This window comes from Tribolium castaneum, chromosome 2 (genome assembly GCF_031307605.1).
Source record: "Tribolium castaneum strain GA2 chromosome 2, icTriCast1.1, whole genome shotgun sequence".
NCBI classification, from domain to species: domain Eukaryota; kingdom Metazoa; phylum Arthropoda; class Insecta; order Coleoptera; family Tenebrionidae; genus Tribolium; species Tribolium castaneum.
Genome location: NC_087395.1, coordinates 15,746,586 through 15,770,495, shown reverse-complemented (window position 1 = coordinate 15,770,495; position 23,910 = coordinate 15,746,586). Strand labels below are relative to the sequence as shown.

Genomic DNA, 23,910 nt, shown 5'->3' with positions numbered 1-23,910 from the left:
TCTACTTGTTTTTTTTTTAAATAAACATTTAATTGCTTCATGTGTTTTTTTTTGCAAAAATGTTATTAACATTTCGTAGGTCTGGCTATTAACGCTTTCATTCATCCTCAAGAAATGGTGAAAGATGTTCATTTAAAAAAAAGAAGGTAGTTGTGTGCCAGGTGTCCTTTGAACAATCCCAGTTTCTGGAAGAGGAATGTGGGAAGTGTTTGGTGTTATCGTCCGATTTCGTTCAGTCGGAGAAGAACAAAAATAGAGTTGTTATTTGATATTTATTAGGACAGGTCAGCGCGATAACCCACATTACAATAAACAAGCTGATAAGTCGGAGGAAATAAGACCAGCCCATACCACTACTAACATAATAAACGGATCTAATTAAAAATTTCGCCAGGAAATGTAACTCGGCTCTGTCGTCCTCTTATCTCTTGCTTATTTACACACGTCTGGCTTGATTCAAGGGTTCGATCGGTTAAAAACAAATTAAACATCTCGTATATTTATTTATGATTCGTGTTAAATACAATATTTATCGGCGAAGTTCAAGTTAAACGAGACAGATGGTGCAGTGGCCTGCTAGTCGCTAAAAATAAATCGGTTTTGCATCCTCCATGCGCCAATAATTGCATCGCGATGCGATTGAAAACATCATGCGACATAACCGTGTTTATTTATTTATTTCGGCGGAAGCGGGAGGATATGACTTTGCTCCAGTTTGAAGGAACAAAGGGCAATAATGAAGCGATCGATGTCGGGACCATCCTTGCAAGCAACGAACCGTTTCGTATGTTAATGGAAACATAAAATTTTAATAATTCAGAGGATTCGGAATAATAGACACGTCTTTAAGAAGCCTTTCTACCAAATCCTTTTACGCGCAGTGACGTCGCGTTTTTTCAAAGGTTTCCATTTATGGCTCGTCTCTCAGACTGTGATTTCGTCTCGTAAAATCGACAAAGTCAAGACCGGTCCTTGTAACCTCATTATGGCATGCATCTGGAATGTATAAAGTGCAGCTAATTTATAAATAGCCCGGTCGCATTCAGAATCGGGCGTCCTGCCAGTGAAGCGCTCCTCTCTAGGGTTCCATCGCCCTCTTGAGGGTCTCCTCCTTCGCTCAATCGAAAGCATTACTATTTTTATATCGCTCATCTTCACGGTTGTTGGCGTAGGTCGGGGCAGTGCCGCACTGTCATTCGACTCCGTCTGTTAATCATTCCGGCGTAAACAAAACGTTCGCAGAGCGCCAACTGTGGCGTAAATTATGGGTGGGCAGTTGGGAGGTCCGTCTAAATCTGGAAAGCGTGCTCCACGCTGAAAAAACCAAGCGTCCCGACGCTCTGATTTATTTATACGGCTAACCCACATATTCCTTTGTGGTTTGGACGCTGCCGAAATGCCCAAAACGACACAGATGGCTGCGATAATAGCGACACACTGGATTGGGAGGTGGAGGAAAAATTGAAGGGCCCAAGGGAAAATTTTATTTAAATTTGCAAACATCTCTTTGTCATTGACTGTTTAAAATTTGAGAAAACAAACAATAGAATATTATTATACGAGTTTTATAAGACGTGCCATTGTGGCACGAATGGTTTTGGAGCACGACGAAGGAGTGCCACAATTAAGTCTTATAAAACGAGTGTAATATACTATTTTTTTTACTTTTTATTTTTCTTTGTTTTTGTTTAGTTTAGTTTAGTTTATTAATTATTTCCTCAGTTGTGACTGATGACCCAGCCCAGCACTGCCAATACAACTTCAAAAAATTTACTAAAAGTAGTTAAGCATTAAAGTTCTCTTTGTTGAACTACTTTTGCTTAGTAGAAAAGTAGAAGAAAAAAACTTTCGTGGCTAAATGTGAAATTTTTGCAATTACAACAAAATTACAAAAATAAATAATTTCGTCGTGTAACTGTGGTTAATTATTGTTAATTGTTTTATTAATTTGCTGACAGATATTGTTTTAAAAACGGATTTTTTTATTTAGTGACCGATAAAAGCACACTTGTTATGGAAATGAATTTTTTTTAATAACCACGAAACAAGAAGTTTCCGACAAAAATACTTTAAATTCACCATTTCTTCTAGTTTTCTAGGGACCTGAGGATGCTTCTTCTTACAAGTCGGTTTAGTAGTGAAAAATACATTCATATAAGTTAATAGAGATATGAGCTTTTTTATTTTGTTATATTTTCATGTGTTTCCAAACAACAACAACAAAATTTGGAGAATTCGAATCAGTTCGTGCTTTTTTCGCAGAAAAAACTGATAAGGGACTTGTTGTTGACGATCTAGAAATGTGTTTTTAGTTTTACGACATCCAAACTATGCTCACTGGAGTACAAAGTAAAAATATTTCTTTAGTAATAAGTAAAACTTGTATTATAATCAAAATTAAGACTTTTGGAAAATTGCTTATAAGCAATAAATAAATACAGGAAGAATTACTAAACCTACTAAACTTCTCGAGCTAAAAGAATCTGATAAATATTGTTTGTTTTTGAAATTTGAGAATACTAACGAAATTACTAACAAAAGTATTGAAAGTTCTGAAAATGATATTTGTCTGAAAATTGGTGTACAACCATAACTCGTTGCGCTTTGTTGAATGAAAATATTTTCAACATTCTTATTTTAAATAGAAATATTTGTTTTTATTAGCTTACCTTATACCTCAGATTATCCGTTTTTTAGATATTCAGGATTTTTTTGAAAAGTTTTGGATTTTTACCTTTCACTTCAAAAATCGGTAATTCTGCCATTTTTGTTAGTGTCAGAAATCCTATTAGGAAAATCAAAAAAGAGTGCCTATGTCTTTACTTCAGTGTTTTCAAAATTAGAAAAAAGTTTACAAATTCCAAAATTTCAATGTCAATTTTTTCAAATGGAAATTTTATTTCGCTTGGTGGAAGAAAATTTAGTTCTGCGACGATCTGTATTAGCATTCCCTTTATCTATCTGACATAATTTTCAAGTAATGTCGTTTTTTTTTGACATTGCCGGAAATTTTTACTAGCTACAGATTTTTGCTCAGCTTAAAAAAAAGAAACATTTCTCACTGATTAGACGATAAGTTCTGTTCTGCTTTCCTTTTCGGTTGAACAAAATTAGAGCTAAATTTTGTAATACCAACAAAAAGTTCGTATAACTTGAAAACTATTAAACATAATGTTAATACGGATCGATGCAGAATTAAATTTTCTACCATTTAGTCAAATAAAAATTGTGGCTTTTTATTTGAAAGTTTTGAGATATAGGAGTGTTTGGGTTTTGTTAACTTTTTTTAGAAACTTGAAAACACAAAGAAAAGATCTAAACCTTCTGTTCAAATGAGCCAAAAAGGATTTCAAAATTTTTATACTAATTTTCAGATGACTATCAAACTATCATTATTAGAACTCCCAATACTTCAAATGTGGGGTGTTTAGACGGAACAGCCTGTATATTTTTTAAATTCTTAACTCTTACAGTCGATTCTGGCTGATAAATGATAATAAAACATGGACTATTTTTAATTTTTGTGTTCTAAAGACTGAGAACAAAGTCGAAAATTTTTTCAAATCGAAAATCATCTTATTGTAAGATTCAAGGACGTATCTAGGGTAGGGTGGGGCACGGTGGGGCAGCTGCCCCACCTTTTAACCTTAAAAATATTTGAAAGAAAAAACTTTTAAGAAACTAATTGTCTTTCAACTTTTTGAAAGAAACTTAGTAAAGATACTTGCAACATCTTCGTGTGAGAAGTCATAATAACATTAGATCGAAAATTAACTGTACTACGAAATTTTAGCCGGACGTCAAAATTTGACAAATTAGAATTTATAAATAATTTTTCAAAAAATTAATTTCTGGCTGAATTATGAATATATTAACTACTTAGTTAATGTCGTTAGTGAGATATTAAATTTTAAACTGTCCACCTTTTATTTTGAGCTGGATACGCCCCTGGTAAGACTGATTCTAGTGGATGAAATTTTGACTATGTTGTATTTCTGAATAGTGTTGCAATTTTGCTGTACATTTATTTATTGCAAGTTTCTTTCTTTGCGATCGCAGCTGTAGTCGTCCGCCTTGCGGGAAGTGCTCCAACGATCCATCAATGTTTTCCAATTTATGTTACATGTAAATCATATTATATGATAATGAGGCTTTCTTATGTCTACTCATCAATCGTCCGAGTTTGAGCTCAAGTAATTGACAAGTCAACATCGCACAACATTGCATTCTTCATCGTCGAGTTGTTTGACCTTACGTGCGAATTTCACGTCAGTAGGAAAAAAGTTTCCGCTGTTTGCGTTCGAAACCGAAACCCTATCACGACTTTTCCGTCTTTGACGTCGACATTTTCGTCGTCTGCACTTTATCACAAGCGACTCCCTCGTATCTTATCGCTGGGAATGCATCCGGAGTGTCTCCCCCTATGTATAAACACGCGCATCTTGCAACATTTTGTTTCGAAACGTAAACGTGAGTCTAATATTTATATCCGCTGGATCCTGCGAATAAATAACCACGACTTAGACGGAAAAAAAGTTTTATTTTAGGAGCTTTGAAAGGGGCAAATCGTGTTAAGTGCTTCTGTGTGTTTGCTCGACGTTTTCAATGAATTTACAATGTTGTCTTTGTGCTGCCCCTTCAGGATTGTTGATCTATTTTATTATGAAGCTGGCTTTTATTAGTTCCAGAAGTAACAGAATTTAGGTAGTTTTGGGGGAGGCAAAAACTTGTTTACATTCCACTTTATTTGATTATTATTACCGCGCTAATGTAAAGGGAAAACGGAGCAAGTCTTAGTGATAGTGGACCTCTTCTCGTTCCTTTCGCCGGATTTCGGCCCATTTCTGTTTATTCTCCGGCGAGTTTGCTGAAATGGATATTTTTTATCAAGTTCTCCGCACTGAATGAACCCGGGAACTCACCCAAGCGGTGAAAATAATAGAAAACAGGCATCGATAAGACAACGGCGTGTGGATAATATCTGATAAATCTGTTATTTGTATACAAATACCTAAACGGAAATTGTACCATTTTCGCAGTGAAGGTGTAAGGATACTTCATGGGTCGCTCGGGTTTAAAGTTGGCTAGAAACCGCCTAACTGGTGGTATTTCGGCAATTATCCCAAATAATTTCCCTATGAGCTGCTCGATTTTGTTCATTTCTGGAAAATTTGACGTTTCTTGACTGTCAACTCGGTTACCATTGACAATGTGAACCACCGACGCAAAGTGTCAACAGTAAAATAACACGACTCAATTGTTTACGTTTTGCCAATCGATAAACATCAAAAGACCGGGAATTTTGTAAATTGGACTGGAAAACACACTTAATTAGGTTCATTTATTCAAGACAAAGGCATTCTCGGCCGAGGGATAATTTTTTATTCGCTGGGACGTTAATTGATGGTATTTGGTGCGTTTATTAGAAACACAGCTCACTTGATGGTGGTGTTTTAACATTATCAGGGCTTTAAATGATTACACTCATCCGAGTTAATAAATTTGACATTTCGTTGGTGTAGCAATTTAGAATAATGAAAGTGAAAGATGTGTTGCTTTAATATTATGTTTAATATTAATATTGTGTTGATGATAAGTGCAGGAAAGGGTAAATATTTTGAAAACAAGTTATTTGAGCTTTTGTTATTTTTAGCGCAAGGACAGAATTAACTTGTGTATTAGGTAAAGTTGTTTTCTCGGAATAACTCCGGAGATGCGAAGCGTTCAATTTTCGTCAGATTCACTCTGTATCAGAGTTTAATCAATCTCCAAGATACTTTTTTATTTTCTCAGTCAATTTTTTCCGAATTAACACATTTCGCGTCTTTTTAAAATCATACGGTTGGCTCAAAAATTTAGATACTACTAGTCTATCGTTGGAAGAAATTTACATTTTGTTATTTTAAATAAGGTAAAAGGTAGTAGCTAAAACATCCTTTGCAACATATTTTAATTTTATGTCTCAGACTTTTATTTTTCCAGATCTGCTCTTTTAAAATATTATTCACAACAAATTAGCAAGGCATGGTTTCTTTTTAATAAACTGTAAAAAGTGATAAAATTTCAATTATCTCTGTTGCATGTTTGAGCAAAATACGTTAAAGTCAACTTACCGTTGACTTGCTCATGAAACAACTTACATCAAATATACAGGCTGACTTTTTTATAGGGCTTACATTAGAAACTTTTTAACTTCTAATAATAGTTAGAGCTTAAGATTTTGCATACAATCGTTCCATTTGAAAAAAACTGAGATATAGCAGATTTTTGAAAACCATTTTTAAAAAATCATATTAGCCATGAATTTTGACAGTTGGCAATTTTGAAAATTCTAGAAAACTCTTCAAACCTTCGGTGATCTAATGCAAAAAAATTATATTCACTTACTGCAAAGGGTTCAAGGGCTGTGATATCTTAGATAAACCTTTGCAAATGAAAATTTTAACCAAGAAAATTGACATTATGTCAAAAACTATGACAGACAAGTACTATCAACTTGGGTAAATTTTACTCAGCTTGAGAAGTTGAATTCAAATCCGCAATAAACATGTATGGTTTCTATTTAAAATTTTACACTTGGCGCCCATTTTTTATGGTTCCGGAAGCTCAGTCTTATTGTTCCTGATTACATCAATGTATCACGTGATATGATCGAATCTTACATTAAAAATAAGAAAAAAGTTTTATTGCCAGGAGTGCTATGGAAAAAACGCCAAAAATTTTGTTTAACAAACTAAATTTTGACAGTTCTATTAAATATGGGAGCAGAATTTTATAAGTTTGTCTGGTTTTGCTTTGCGAACCTTCTAGATCCAAATTCAACGGTTTTCAAAAACTAGTTTGTTTAAAAATAAAATAGTTGGCGTTTTTTCCAAAGCACTTTTCGCAAAAATGCTTTGTTCTACATTTTGGTCAGCACGTAAGATTCGAAGTTAAGTGTTGTAGCTTTATCATCAAGAACGCCTTGGAATATACGAAGTGCTTAAAAAACGTACTAGTTAAAAACATTTAGTTCTTTTGTTTTTGGCTTGAAAAAATAAAAATGAAAATTTTAAACGTGGCGCCCATTTTTTATGGTTCCGGAAGTTTAGCCATTTTGAAAACAATTTAGTTGAATTCAGTTTGGTCGATTTGGATTGTACACAAAATTTTAAAGCTCTGGGTATATTAGAAGTTAAAAAATTTCAATGTAGGCCTTAAAAGAATCACCCTGTACATATGGTATAAAAAAAATAATTTACACCATCACTTTATGAGGACGTACTGGCCCGAAAACTGAATTTTGTTTTTTAATGTTTTTTGTTTTTATTCGTATTTGTGAAAAAAGTGAAGCAAATTGTCAATAATTGTTCAGGTTTGAAAAACATTTACCCCAGAAAAGCAGTTGAAATGTTTGTGTCAACTTTTCAGCACTCTAATTACGGTAGAATAAATTGACTTTTGCTATCTCCTGTAGATTGCATCTGATAAATATTGTCGTAATGAAAATAGGTCAAAAATTGTACAGTGCCAAGCCAAATAAAAATAAATTAAATCGCAAACATTGACCATTTATTTGTGCGCCGAAGACGCGGTGCATTTTTCCGGTGCCTAATCCGGGAGCCGTTCTCCCGACCCACTAATAAATATGTATCCGGAGGAGAGCGATAGTTCCCCATGAGCCGATGCATTAAACAAAGATAACGCATGGCACAGTGCAGGCCTCGTTTATTTACACTAACCTTGGATTGATGCATTGCCCTGCATAGTCGTGTTTACTTCAGTCTGGCTGCAAAATACATTTACACATGGATAACGTCTACAAATAAATACAGGCGGCCGCAGACGCTAGACCAAAAGCGCGTTTTTCGCGATTCCCTCATTTGCCCCATTCATAAGGCAATCGTCCTCTCGTCCTCCAGGATTGGGCCAATTAGGGCCGTATTTATCCTGAGAGGACGCGCCTAGCGGTGTCCTTGAGACCATATGCATACATGCTTTCGAGGGCATATCTATTCAGGCATGGAGGCAACCAAAAGCAGCAGAGTCTCGTGTGAGTGCGTGCGTAACACAGTCGATGCAATTGAAACACCAACTACATCCAGTCTATGTTGTCGGTAATTGCACGACATATTTATGGTTGTGTTTTTATGTCGTCGGTCTCAATTGATGTTATTTATCTACGAGTGTGTTTGTGTTTGTATGTCGCGTTGGATGTGCATCGGATTACTTAAATGAATGAATCGGTTGTTTATACACCCATGATGATGTTCGATGCGACACCCGGGATTGTAAGTAACAATTCAACAGACGAACCTAGACCTCATTCCGATCCAGTAAGAAACACTCGCTCTTTCCACTGCACCTATTACTTCCCATCGATCATTAAGGCAAACAAAGAGGTCTTGTGGGCCGAAATTTTAAAAAAAGTATTTGACTTTTTGTATCACACGGATTTATCAATCAGTATTTTAAGCCAATTGCAACAAAATGGTGTCATCGGAACTAATTTTTGATTTCATTTTTTGCTGAGATTTTCAAAATTTTGTTTTTTTGGAAAGGCAAATGTGTATGGACGTCTGACACTAACAAATAATGCAAACCAACATGACAACCTAGACCTCATTTGAGTTCATTAAGTTTTTCCTTTTTTTTTCTTTGTCTATTCATTAATTTTTTGTTTTATACTATTACGTATTAATTATTATGCAGTAAGTGAGAGTTAATTGAATTCAAAGTACGCCAAAATGTTTTTTTTTGTAAATAGAAGAAAGCAAAGATTTTTCAAATTTTTTTTCTACTTTTAAACACTGATGTCCGGTTATAACAAACTCAAAAAATGCATCAAAATTAGTTCTTTATATCCGAGATTCGTTATAAGCGGTGAATTAAAAAAAAGACGAAATAAATAAATATCTACTGTAAAAAGTATTCTTTTGCGGAACAGTAATATGTATTAGTTGTTTCAAAACTATAAAAACGCCTAATTTTGAGAGAAAATGCGACATTGGCGTTTTTATAGTTTTGAAACATCTAATAAGTAGTATATTTTGTGAATTATACAGGGTGTCCGTTTTTAGAGCTTTACAATGGATCTCAGTTATAAGGATACGAGGTCGGTTAAATTAGGGCAGAGTTGCATATTTTTGTGATGATCAATTATGTGTAAGAAAATTTGATGTGTCATTTTTAGTTTCTGAATTATTGAGAAAAACAAAAATTTGTAATTTTTCGTTTTTATTTTTTTACAACGAATCTAAATTTGTCATCGCTTTCTCCAAGGCGTTCTTGATAGAACACTCAACTTAGGTTTTTCTTATAGACGCCATCTTTGATACTTTTGAAAAGTTTTTTTGTTTCTGATTACATCAATGTATCACGTGATATGATCGAATCTTACATGCTGATTAAAAATAAGAAAAAAGTGTATTTGCCAGGAGTGCTATGGAAAAAAAACGCCAAAAATTTTGTTTAACAAACTAAATTTTGACAGTTCTATTAAATATGAGAGCAGAATTTTATAACTTTTTCTGGGATGTTGTTTAATTTTAAAATAAGTATCTAAGAATGGCGGAAATGTGAGCCTTCTAGATCCAAATTTAATGATTTTCAAAATTCAAAATCTAGTTTGTTTAAAAACAAAATAGTTTGCGTTTTTTCCAAAGCACTCTTCGCAAAAATGATTTTTTCTCCATTTTGGTCAGCACGTAAAATTCGATCGTATTATGTGATACATCGCTGTAGTCACAAAGAAAAACACTTTTCAAAAATACAAAAAGCGAATATGGCTTCCATAAGAAAAGCCAAAGTTAGGTCTTGTAGCTCTATTATCAAGAACGCCTTGGAATATACGATGACAGATTTAGATTTCTTGTAAAAAGTGCCTAAAAAACGCCCTAGTTAAAAACGTTTAGTTCTTTTGATTTTTGTTTGAAAAAATAAAAATAAAAATTACAAATTTTCGTTTATTTACAATAATTCTAAAACTAAAAATGATACATCAAATGTTTTTCCAGATAATTGTTCAGCATAAAAATGGGCTCTAATTTAACTGATCTTGTGTCTCCTATAATTTTAAACAAATCTCTGAGCTTATAGTTTATAGTTCTTCAAAATCTATTACATTGAGATAAAATTAACAGAAACAGCCACAGACAAACAAATCCTGCCATGAAAAATAGTGAAAATGTTAAAAATTTGCATAGATTTTTTTGCCAAAGATAACCACCGAATTTAATTTTTTCAAAGCACCACTTATTGGACATGTAAACTTTGGAAAAAAAAATACTCAAAAAAACGTAAACCTAGTTGATATTGCGTTTTTTGACGAATTTTTGGATTACAAAGTGGAAGTTACAACCGCTATATCTACAAAAGTAGTAAATGTTCGTATAAAAGAACTTGATATATTTTGACTTTTTTGAGCTCTATTATTGTAAAATATGTTTACAATGAAAAGTTTCATTGTAAACGTAAAATTGCAACAGATTCTAAGTCAAATCTAGTTCGTTATAACCGGTAAAAAGATGGAAGGATTTTCGGTGCCGGAAGTTCGTGATAAGCGGGTTCGTTATACCCGGGCTCCACTGTAGTTCTGATGGAGGTGAACCTAGACCTCATTTCAGCCCAATAAGAAAACTTTCTTCTTTCTCCGTCTATTCATTAATTTCTTGTGTTACTATTTGTCAATGAGCTGAGCCTCTTTGTTGAGGAATCCAAAGAGCAAGAACGGTGTTTCCTCCGCCGGCCCGCCCATTTGGCTTGAAATATGTACTTTTACGAGTTGCCAATGGTAAAATTATCGCCATATTTCAAGTCGGACGTTCTTGGTAATGGCGGGGAATCTTTGACCTATGCAGCGGCCGCGTCAAATGCATAACTGCATCGCCGGTTTAGAGCCAAGGCCATCTTCATTTAGTAAAGTGGCTGCTGTTGCTACTGCGTTCAAAAACACCGCGTCTAGCCGGTCTCGCCCCCTTAATCATTGCCACGGAACGTCGAGTCTGGTGTTTCATCAAAGACCCCTCTTTAAATAAACAATTTCGATGCACTTGCAATGGCGGCGCGGCGCAGCGCAGCGATTAGAAATTGATGTTGAATGATGTCCAATATACACACGCACCGGGAATGTTTTTCAAACAAGGCGCAATTTTGTACAGATCTGGTGTTATTTCAAAGGTGTTTTTCTTGGTTTTTTGGGCGTGGGAGACGAGGAATGTCGATTGAGATTCGGAATTAAATTAGAAGCGGTCTGGATGGGGGCGACGGGCTGGGAAAGGGAGAAATTTGATTCGAAATATTTCCTACTCATGAATGTTAAATATGAGAATTGAGAATTTGTCAGTTTTTCAAAACAGCTACGAGTACATTGCAATCATATGGACCGTCCTATGCGAAGGTGTGACTTGGTGTAAAAGAGCTTTGGGCACAGTAGCTTAGAAGCGACATGAACGAATCAACATTTCAATATTTGTAAATTTCCGAAAAAAATATAAAAATGAACAGAGAAATTTGAAATTTCTTGGTTTGTTGTAATTCAAAATTAAAACTAGAAAATAAAATTGAATTTTTTTTTGTGTTTCTCAATCAGAAACTTTTTTATGTATAGTGAAGTCGGAATTGTTTTGGTTTATTGGTGTATTGTATACCTATGTAATGTATATTACAATTGATAAAAAATATCTTAGCATTAAAGAGAATTTTTTCGAAACAGGGGTGTCCAATCTTTTGGTTACGTATTGGGGTCATATGTGGAAAGACAAATATTGTTGTGGGGTTACATTTTCATAAGTTTAAATTCAAATTATTGGAGATAATCGAAAACTATGATGGACCAAATACATATTTACAAAATTACTCAAAAAAGAGCAAGAAATGAACAGTGTAACCAGAAATTTTTGGGTTTCTTGCAATTCAAAATTAAAACTAATCAAAGAATAGATTTAACTTTGCATTTTTAAGAGAATCTCAAAAACACTGGATTTGAAAAGAAAACATTTTGATTAATTTATAGTTCAAAAGTGGTCACAATTTTGCTGTTTCTTAATCAGAAACTGTTTTTTTTTTCTAAAAATGTACCTAGAATGAAGTCAGAATCTAAGCAATAAAGAGAGAAAAATATTTTATAACAGGGGTGTCCTATCTTTTGGTTACTGGTAGTCACTTCGGGAAAAAAATTGCAATTATTAAAAATTATTGAAAACTATGTTTTGAAAAAATAATTTTGTTATTCTTTTTGTGGTGCTAATTTTAAAATCTAATTATGTTCCCGATCACGAAACGTCATTTCACAAAAACACAATATAAAAATGTAAAAAAGATTAAAAAACGACTTAAAATGCAAAATATTTGGTCGAAAGATATAATTTAAACGTTTTTATCATTATGGGAGTTTTGACTAGTTTGAGTCAATAATACTTTTGATCCTGATTTGTATTTTTTTCTTGGGTGCTAATAAAAAACGTTTCACTGTACTTTTTATTCTGTTATACATATCAGGTAATTCTTGCCTCAAATCTTAAAAAAATACACGAGAATAACTTAAAAATACCACTAAAATCAGCCGAGAATAGTGGGAATTGTTAGTTAAACTTCAATTTTCAACTATTGATTTGTTTCTAAAGTTGTTAAAAAAGACAAAATAAAATTCTTGAACACATTGTTGTAATAATAAATAGACTGCGGTGCCTATTATGTATTCATTATTTTTATACAGCGTTATCATGAAAAAATTAAACTAAAATAGATTATCTATGTCAACATTAAACAAAAAAATGGATTGGTTTACTCAAAACAAACTGAGTGAACGAAATTTACAAAGAAAGGTGAAATAAGAAAACCCAAGCAGCAAATATTGTTAAAAACAAAGATGAATAATTGGTGAAGAAATGGTATGGAAGTGGACACCTTTGTGAAGAGAGAAATTTTTTGAAGAAATAAGGATTGAAAATAGACCAATTAACTTATAATTAGTTTATAAAAGCGCGTAATAAAAATATTCTGCTTTCCGAATCCATTGTCAGGATGAAAATTACGGAATTTGCAGAGACATTGAAAAATCAAATCTTTATTAAGACATCTGAAGTTTTGAATTTGTTTCCATATACATTCGAATTCGAATTTTCGAATATTGGTGAACAAGATATAACACATTTTGAAGAAAAATGTTTTTTTTTATTGATATTGTATTGTTATTGTACAAAATATTATCATGCTATTACTACTTGAATACATTCTTTTCAGTTTGTGTGTATAAAGTTTATTATTTTTCTTAAGAGGACACCTCCATTAACCGGACAAGAAGTATGTCACCGTCGTCATTTCACACAAAATAAAACAGAAAAATGTAAAAAAGAATTAAAACCGCATTAAAATGCAAAATATTTGGGTCGAAAGATTCCAGTGGAGACAGCATAACTTAAAGGTTTTTATCATTATTATGGAAGTTTGAACTAGTTTGGGGTCAATAATGCTTTTGATTCTGATTTGTATTCTTTCTTTGGGTGCTAATAAAAAACGTTTCACTGTTTTCTTTTCATTATGCTATTACATACCAGGCAATCCCTGCCTTAAATCTTAAAAAATACACGAGAATAACTTAAAAATACCACGAGAATTCGACGTTGTTAGCGGAAACTATTAGTTAAACTCCAAGTTTCCAAAACTATTTATTTGCGTTGTTAAAAAGACAAAATTAAAATGTGGAAACGGGCTAGTTATTTTGGAAGGGAGGAAGTAATAAATATTCGTACAGAAGTTTTTTTATTGCGATTTTCGGTAGTTTTTCAAGAACAGCCATAATCTCTCCTCGAATTTGAGTTTGTAGTTGTTATTCCAAGCCGATCCAGTGTGTTTCTGTTCCATCTGATATGCCATCCACACGCGAAACACGAATTGTTATTTGCAAGAGCGTTGCCCAGTTTGAAAGTTTCTTCACGATACACCAACCTGGATCGTACACCTCACAACGGCCTTTTGCTCCAAGTGGGGCCTTTTTCATCGTCATATTTACTCGCGTTTTCATTAATTTAATTCAAGTCTCCTCGTCTCATTAAGTTAAAATTAAAAAATACGTTTCCATCTTTCCTCCTAATGAACCTTTTTGTTTGGCGGGTGCCTCTCCGGTTTAATATTTGCCCGATTCTTTTAATGTTTTGCATCGCGTGGGCACTGCTTTTACTTAAAAACGTCTTGTAATTTATGAATTTAACCTCGACAAGTCGGCCATCGTAATTAGTGTTAATGAAAGTTAAAAACGGACAAGGACGGCGTGTTGTGATGGAGACGACCCGTCTAGAAATAGAGCAAAAAGCAGCCAATTAGGCGTGCCTGCACATGCGATGCATGGGAACGTGGGGCTGTTTCATGGGGGCGCCCCCATGCCCCATATGGCGGCCGAAATTGGCCCACTGACTCAGTTATGACGCAATGTTCGGTAATTGCAGGAGTGTTCGCTCGTTCGTATGGATGGAAGCCGCACAAATGAGACGGATGACCTCACATGGCTTGGCATAGGTCATGACTGGCTGTAACCCCTGGTTTTGACCATTGCAAGAAAGTTCGCAAATCTGCATTTTCATTCAGGCGAACGTTATTGCTATAACTCTGACATAATGAAATAAAACTTGTCACAGAAGAATAATTTACGATGCTGTTGACTGCTTCACTACAACAGTGGAGGAAACGTCGATACGTATGCACACTCCCACGCCAGTGGCCACCCACCCCGGAGCCGCTTTCGGCAAAGTGGGTCAATAACGAGCCGAAAGCGAGAGTTTCTCAATTTTATCACCTATTTTTCTGGGGTTTCCATGGAGTCCGGCCTTTTGTCAGTAGTGACCCATTTCGCGCGCCCTTGGCAGGGATGCAGTTGCAACTGCCATGCGTCGCAGCCTCGTAACCTCTGCACCAATTCCTATGCATTTTTAATCTGTGGCACACACCGATCTTGATCGATTCTGGCAGACACCCCACCTCCGCTAACTTATCAGCCACCCCCTCAGTGCAGTCTCTGACCTGAATATTCTTATTGCAACGCGCCGTCGCGACGCCAAAACTGTTTCCCCTCTTTAGATAGCTGCGCCACGATGTTGGTCGCTTTTGTTCGAAACGACGAAACGAGTTCTTCGGGCTTTGAACGCGGTGGGCGGAAGCACTCGCAGAAAGGAGACATTAATGAAATTACTCCTGTTTTTCATTTGAAACAACGAGTTTGAATAGGAACTCTTTCATTTTGAGCCGAAGGCTGAAGACGCAACTAGTCAATGTTGATGGTTCATACTTTAAAAAGAATTTTGAGTTTTTTGAAAGAGTATCTTGGACCCTTACTTTTTTAAAACAAGCTGAGAATGTAGCAAATTGATGAAAAAATTGAGATATTTTTGGGTTTTTATAGTGTTGTAGTTTTGAAAACTGAAATAATCTCCAAATGGTTTCATAATTAACTTTAAAATCGTGTATTTTTTCTTTATGTGAACATTTAGTAGCCTTTCTTCTGTATACTTGTCAGGGAACGTAATTTGATTTCTTATTTATTGTTTAAAATCTGGATAAGAATTGCTGAATTAAAATATTTAGTTTTTTTGAGCACTTTAGTATAGTTTTTAGTCTGAAAGTTTAGTTTTCTTCGCAAATGTTTGCTAGATCAGGTGGAAAAATCGGCAAATAAAGTCAAAAATGATGTTTTTTTCATTGTTTCAAAAATTTTTTTGAAAACAAGTCGCAAATCTATAAATTGGGTATAAAATGTCAGATTTATCTACATTTTTCGAGCGTTTAAGCAAGGTTTTGTGGTAACAGCTAAGTTTTTTTCAAAGAATTGTATCAAAACTAGCTGAAAAATCACCAAATTACATTCAAAATCATTGTTATCTTATTTGGGATTACTTTATTGAGCTCGTTTTAGGACGAAATTTTGGCTAACATAACCCGAATAACTACAATATTTGAGCGAAAATTTTGATTTCTCTTGCAATTTCAGTTGTTTTTAGCTAGTTATTGCGCAAAATTTCGGCAAAAGTATGCAAAACTTAATCAAAAATTGTGTTATTTTAATCTTTTCTAAACATTTTAGCAAGTTTGAATTAATTCAGTTCTCAAGTTTTTGTTCTGAGTGAGGTGTGGTTAAAAGAGACCGTAAAATCATCATTTTTTTAAGCATTTTAACACGTTCTTTAACTAGTAACATTATCATCTTTCAAAAATAAGTCACAAATTTGCGAAATTTAGTCCAAAATAATATTGTTTTTACCTTTTTTTTTAAGCTAAGTTTTTGAATTAAATTTTTGTGAATAAGACTTTAGAAACCAGATAAAGAAATTATCAATATAGCATATTTTTTTCTTTTTTTTTGAGCTTTTTTTTTACTCGGTTTTGGCGTTGTTCATCTGGAAACGATCTTTCGAAAAGGCCGAAAAGTTCCATTTAAAACGGCTATATTAATTTTTCAAAATTTCGACAAACATGAGCTAATAAACACACAGAATTGTGCAAAATTTCGCCAAAAGAATGCAAAATTGATTTTATTTTTAGCTTAAGTTTGAATTAAATTCTCAAGTTTTTTGCGAGTAACGTTATAAGAGACCGCAAAATCATAATTTTTTAAGCGTTTTAACACGTTTTTCAGCTAGTAAGAATAATATCTTTTAAAAATAAACCACAAATTAGAAATTTTGACGAAAATAAAGTTATTTTTGCTTTTTTTATTAATTGAATTAAATCTAGTGTTTTTTTGTGAATAAGACTTTAGAAAACATGATTTTGTTTTTTTTGAGCGTTTTAGCCGGTTTTACCGTTATTCAGCTGGGAACTATATTATTTTATAAAATTTCGGAAAAAATACGTCAAAAAAATCACGAAATTTGTTCGAAAATTATGCTGTTTTTATTTTTTTCGGCGTTTTAAACAAATTTTTATATTAAATTTTCCAGTTTTTTGACTGTGATATTTCGAAATAACCGAAAATAAATAACAGAAAAATAAAGATATTTGCATGTTTTTTTTATCGTTTCAGCACGTTTAGAACAGCTGTTATTTTTCAAAATTTCGACAAAAATAAGCCGAAAAAACAAAGAATTGTGCAAAATTTGGATGAGTATGTAAAGTATCGTCGAAAATTAAGTTTTTTTTACTTTTTACAAATCTATAAGCAAGTTTGAATTAAATTCTCATTTTTTTTTGTGAGTGAGGTGTCGCTAAAAGAGACCGTAAAATCATTAATTTTCTCAGCTAATAACATCTGTCTTCCAAAAATAGGCCACAAATTCACGAAATTTGGCAGAATTAAAATAATAAATTTAAATAATAATGTTATTATTTAGCTTTTTATTAAAACAAGTTTTTGAATTAAATTCTGAGCTTTTTTTGTGAATAAGACTTTAGAAAACAGATCAAGAAATTATCAAAGTAAAATTTTTTTTTCTTTCGAGCGTTTTAGCCGATTTTAGCTTTATTCGGCTGGAAACGATATTATTTTATATTTCGGCGAAAATAGCCGAAAAATCACAAAAGTTTGAAAATTTATGTTCTCACACTTCTCTTGATTAAATTAAGTAAAATGTAGGAGACTATCTAACAGTATTTTAAATAAATTAAAAAAAAGTAATTTTCTTTGTGTAATAATTATTGTATGTTCTGACTATGAAAGCCAGAGACTTTATTCAAAAATTTTTCATACTCTAAAACATGCACCTTTCAGTAACATATACGCATACCTAAAATTTTGGGGTGAATACAAATATCACGTACACGTCGCAACTTTTTAAATAAAATCGATAGTGTAAAGTATGTAAATTATCCCGTTGGGGTGCAGCTCACACAGGGAGTAGCTATGTCCTGTTTTCATTGAAGACAGAGATTGTGTGTTCCCCTGTTAGTGTTATTATTTTCGGATCAATTCATGAAACTCGATTTGCGATTCTTGCTTCAATATGCGCATACCTATCCGTCCTAGTTCCAGCAGTAAACCTATTAATAAACCTGCGAAAACATCAGGCAAAACGAGGTCATTCGCGGCCCTGGCATAAATCTCGCGGGGAGTGTTTCACCCCTTGCCATTCCCGACCCCCTTTCCGATTTTCGTTATTTCCAAAGTGGGAAATCGCGATTTCTTGTGTAGTGTTGAGGTCGTTGAGAATGCCACCCCATTCACAGAGCGTCGCAATATCGATCCCGAGTCGCCGACGCTTTGTACCGGATCCCTCTCACCCTTTCTACTGGGTGCAGCTGAATCAGCTCGGCGTGACCTCTGAACCCCGTTGAAGGCTACGACCTATATACGAGGTAGGGGCGGGGTTGATAAGTCCTCCACCAAGACAAAAGCACTAACATTAAATGGATCGTGGTGTAACTGAAGAATAGAACACGGGCTGAAATTACACCACTTCGGGGCGGTTTTTTCAGACGAAAGCCATTATCGGTTGGGTGATATTGGCAATATTGTCGCGAAAGCTCGGATAGACGAAAATATAGGGAGTATCAGAAATACGTGTCTTAATTTTAACAGATAATAAATAAAATAAAAATAAAAATAATAGAAACGGACAATTTAAACAATGAAAATTGTTGCTATGAATAGAAATTATTAAACACAGACCGGTTCGTCTGCACAAAAGAAAGGAGGAAAACAGTATAAATTATAAATAAGAATTTTGCAAAACTTTATATACAGGCTGTTCTGTCTAAACCTCACATTAAAAGTGTTGAAAGTTTTAATAAATATATTTATCTGAAAGTTGGTACTCAGTCATAATCTGTTGAGTTCTGTCCAACGAAAATATTTTCAAGATGGCAGCACTTCCGGTTATACCGGAAGTCGCTATTAACTTTCTTATTTTAAATAGAAAGCTATGTTTTTCACTGCGTTTTTGGATTAGTTGAGTTATTTTAAGACAGTTTTTAGCAGCTTTCTTTTACCTAAGTTTAACCATTTTTGAGGTATTTAAGATTTTTGGAAAATTTTTGGATTTGCTCCTGTCACTTAAAAAATCGGTAACTCGCTTAGTTTTAGAGATTTCGAAATCATATTTGGAAAATTAAAAAAGAAGGCCTATATCTGTTTTTCAATGTGTTCAAAATTTAAAATGAAGTTAATAAACCCAAAAATTTTAAAGTTAAGTTTGGACAATTTCAAGTACCCATAACTTAATTTTTTCAAATGGGATGTTCCAATTTTTTTTTACTAGATGGAGAAGAATCTTGTTCTGCATCGATCTGTATTACGATTCCCTATACCTATCTGTGATAAATTTCAAGTTATGTTGTTTTTTTGTCATTGTAGGAAATTTCTTACTAACCACAGCTATTTTTGCATAGTTTATCATAAAAATATTTCTGATTGAACTTAAACTATAAACTTTGTTAAAAACTGTGTTATCCATCCTTCAAAAACAAAATAAATTCATTGAATATTGGTTTAAGAAACTTTAATTTCTCACATTTTTTCATTTGTTTCCATGACAAAGTGTGATAATAGACCTATGGCTAATGAATTTCTCAACCCCAACAAAAAGTTATTGTAACTTGAAAACTATTAAACATAAGCATAGGGAATGTTAATACAGATCGATGCAAAATTAAATTCTCTACCATTTAGTGAAATAAAATTTTTGGCATTTCATTTGAAAAAAATGAGTTATGGGTGCTTAAAGTTCTGCAAACTTAACTTTAAAAATTTGGAGTTTGTTATTCTTTTTTAGAAATTTGAAAACACTAAAGGAAAGATCTAGACTTAAAATCTAGAGCTGAAAAATATTTTGAGATTTTTAAAAATGGCAGAGTTATTAATTTTTGAACTGGAAGGTGCAAACCAAAAAAATTAAAAACCGTAAATATTTCGTAAACGGCAAAATTTAGGGATAGGGAAAGCTTAAAATAATTCCAGTAATCCAAAAACGCATTAAAAATTAGAGCTTTTTATTTAAAATAAGGAAGTTGATAGTGACTTTCGGTATAACCTGAAGTGCTGCCATCTTGAAAATATTTTCATTAAGCAGAACCTAAAAGAATATGGTTGTACACAAACTTTCATATGACTCTCATTATTAGAACTCCCTATACTTCTAGGACCGGTTTATAGATAGCTTGATTAAATTTTAATCCGTTGTTAAAAGTTAACAACGCGAATGGACCAATTAAATTAATAACGCTTCTATAAACCGACCTTTAATGTGGGGTTTAGACGGAACAGCCTGTAGAAAAGTTGTTGTATTTGATTACTTTTATTATGTGGTAAAATTAGCAATTAATTTCTGGTACACCCTGTGGAGTTGTGCAGTGGCAGAGTTCAGTCGACGATGTGAAAAATGTGCACTCTTGCATACTGATATGGAAACAGTTTTGCTTTGAAATTCTAATTACGACTAAAAAGTGTGATTTCACTAATGCGTTTCGCCATAAATAGTAGTCCTATCTAACTTTTCGATCGATTTGCCAAATTTCTTTTTGATTGGCATGTGCTCATTCAAATACCACAACCGCTGGAGGTTTTATCGGCGAAATAACTTTTACGAGAGGCTAAGGAAATGCGTTAGGTGTGTCTAGACATAAACGAGCAACTCCTATCTGTATGATTGCCAATAGTTAAATCACTAAAACTTGCTTTCATAAACACGTTCCACAACAAATATCAAATCTGGGGCATGTGTTTGAATTTTGTTTTCGTCACAGATAATTAAAAAGTTGCTTGCTGTTGTCCAGTATGGTCGAGTTTTATTGTTTTCTTTTGAAACTTTTTAAAGATCAAGACTTGTTTGTTGGCGGGATAAAGCAATTTTCGTCTTGCTATTGTGAAGTTTCATTTAACAGAAATTGGTCCTCAATTTGGAAAATTACATCGTCATTTTCGCTGCGGTTTTTGTGTTGGCGTTATTTGCTTTGACCTTACTTTTATAAATTGAGACAACAAAGTACCAGCATACGGATTGATGCTAAGGATGGTTTTACCAGTTTCGATTAAGTAATATTTATTAAATTTAATTGATATTTTGAAATAGCAATTTTTCGTAACCAACTGTGAAATTTTTCTACAAAAACTTCTGACACTTTCATGACACTTTACTCGCAAGTAGATTAAAACCGTAGTAATTAATAGGAAACATACGATTTTTGGATCGAAAATGGTGCAGAAATGTAAATTTTGTTCCGCAATTAAAAAAACTAACATTTTTATTAGTATATATTAATTATTGTTTAATCAAGGTTTTTAATTTTTTTGTTGCTCGTTTAAATTATTATTTTATTTCTAAACAGATTTTATTTAAACGTGGTGTCTGAACAATCTTATTTCTCAACTAGTCTATATCTACACGAATAAATCAATCAACAATTACAATAATAGTCTTAACTTTTTTCTCTTATAATTTGACAGTTTTGGGCTTATACAGCTTTTATTAGATATTATTTTCACTACCTGTCTTTAGACAGTTTTTTTTGAGTTCAGAGCTTTAGTGAGTTTCCGACTCAAAAACGTGCTAAAACGTAAATTTTTGGCTAAAATATTTGATTAGGGCTGAAACGACCATTTTTTACATTTACTTCGAGAAAATCTGTCGATTTGACTTTGTTCTCAAAAATGTGCTAAATTAAACGCAATTGAGTGAAAAGGCTTATTCAGATCTAATACGATAATTTTCTTGCTTTTTTCGATGGAATATTGTTTTCAGTGATCATCAAAAATGTGTTAAAGCAATTGGAATTTGTTCAAATAGCGTTATTATGACAATTTTTGAGCTTATTTTGCTGAATTCTGTCAACTGTAGTCTTTTGCTGTCTCAAAAACGTACTAAATTTGACTAAAAATTTTATCGTTACAAGTTTCATATTAAAAATATGCCAATAAGTTGCTTATTTCGACTGAAATATTGTGATTTAGATAGAAATCGGCGATATTTTGGTTTTTCACCGAATTTTTTCGAAACAAGTTGGTATGTTTTTTATTTAAAAACGTATTACTTCGCTGAAAATACTGTAAGAGCTTAGTTTGGATTTATTTCGGAGAATTTATGCTCTGATTTGACAAAATTTTTTAGTTTCCTAAAAATTGAAACGAGTTAAATCACTTGGAATTAATCAAAACTCAGACAATCCGTTATTAGGATAGAGAAAAGGACGTTTTTTTTTGCTTTTTTACAAAATTTTGTGGTTTTACTAATGTTTTGGCGTATGAAAGTGTTAGATGTTACATCTCCAGTAGCGATGTATATTTATTTATTTTTTTCGAATAATTGCTTAAGTGCTTACCTAATAGAAAAGAAATCTCTTTTATTAGTGTAGAAGATAATTTACGTGTGTCTTTAACAAGAAAACCAACTGGCCTTGTTTTATTTGTAGGGAATATGTTTTCAAAAATATATAATTTGTTAGAACTAATATAAAAATTAAGCTATTGTACCTACGATTAAAGCTTTGCATACGTTTCGTTTTTTATTAAATATGAAGATTGAAAACAAAGTATAGTCACGATCATAACGAATGACACCCCTATAAACCCAGCGTTCGCCGAGTCATTCTTTATGACTCTGACTGTACATTTTAATTTAACACAGCGTAAAAATTTATTTTTATTTTTTATATTTATTTTTTAGAAAATGTTGATAAAATATCAGAGAGAGAGTGTTTCAAGCAATTTTTCACTAAACGTGGTGTAATGAAGTTGGAGAACTGTAAAAATTATTCTGCACTTGATTTTTATAAAAACAAATTTTCTCATAAAAAAAAATGCAACAATAGTTATATTTTTTCCTATTTTATGAAATAATTGCGTGCAATCTGGTCATAACCATAACATTGTTAAATGACAGCAAAAATGAGAAATGAAATTACACGTTTCCTCTCAAAGCTCCCAAGTTAGAAATTCCGTCATCGATATTAGTTTTTTCAAGGGATTATGTCTTGTTTGAAATGGTATATGAGTTCAGCTTGCCTAAGTTGTTATCAATAACTGTTATTAATTGTTCAAGTAAAAGTGAAGTGTTAAAACCAAATGTAAATAGGTTTAGACACAGCCATTTATTTCGTTGGGTAGTTATACAGGTATTCAAATAAACACGTATTTTCCTTATTAAAAAATATCTACAAAATTGCCTGTCGCGTATCTTTCGTCACTGTCGATTTCTACCGAGGCATTTCCTTTCGAAAGTCAAAAAATTCGTTTAGTCGGCTTCCTCTCGTGCATTTTTACCGCCACCCATCCCTACGTGTAATAATGCGGGAGCGGCACCCTTGTAGATGTTCTAGGGGCGGCGGGAGTGCGTATGTTGTGTCTGGTGGTATCGATCCCGCCGCCGAAAACCCGCGTCTGGTCGGGGGCGGTGTCGGCGGCGGCCAGATCCTATGGTCGGTTGCATCCATCGCGGCGCAGGGCCGTCGGTACACTTTTTATGCGTCGGCGAGGATTTCACTTTCCCAGTTCCACGACCTTGTGTCCTGGTTAGTGCACTCCTCCTCGCGCCGTCTAGACGACCCCCGCAGGATTATTATTACCTGGAAATCGACGGCGGCGGGTGATGATAACGAAACGGGCGAAAAATGGAGAAGCAGCCGCTTGAATCAATTAAATGTGCTGCTGCTGCGAGCTAAACAAACCGATTATTAGCTGGATAGAGTCCGCGCTTAGAACGCCTAGATAATCTGGGGAATGTGGCAACTCTCACTGCTTGACCCGTTAACATACTTCGATAGTAATTAATAACACTACGTGTGTGCTGCGCCGTTCTAAGCCAATTAATTGGCTTCGGTGGAAATTGCGTACGATTTTTTCACTTCGGACACCTAATTGATGTAACAAGGAAAAAACGACAGACTAATTGCATCGCTGCAGGAAAATCTGGACATTTCCACCAGATTTCTAAATATTCCGAATGCACCACTTGGTCTACTTTGGTATTCACTAGAAATTTTTTATTACCTAGCGTTTCTAAGTTTCCTGAGGTTATC

At 33.6% G+C, this 23,910-nt stretch overlaps 1 protein-coding gene and 1 non-coding gene across 5 annotated transcripts in view; one reads left to right on the top strand and one right to left on the bottom strand.

Moving 5' to 3' along the window:
* Positions 1–23,910, top strand: part of EcR (Ecdysone receptor) — an 89,304-nt gene that overhangs the window by 30,216 nt on the left and 35,178 nt on the right. Inside the window, exon 1 of one of the 4 annotated variants that reach the window (XM_008199410.3) lies at positions 8,072–8,270. The exons of the other annotated variants lie outside the window; for them this stretch is intronic. The gene's annotated coding sequence lies outside the window, so the exon portion shown is untranslated. Of the gene's footprint in view, positions 1–8,071; positions 8,271–23,910 lie in introns of those variants that run through there. 4 annotated transcript variants of the gene reach the window in all.
* LOC103314194 (uncharacterized) lies at positions 4,521–5,457 on the bottom strand. The gene is made up of 2 exons (XR_010333017.1): positions 4,923–5,457; positions 4,521–4,867 (listed from the first exon to the last, which is right to left on the bottom strand). It is a non-coding gene; the product is annotated as an uncharacterized LOC103314194 (transcript).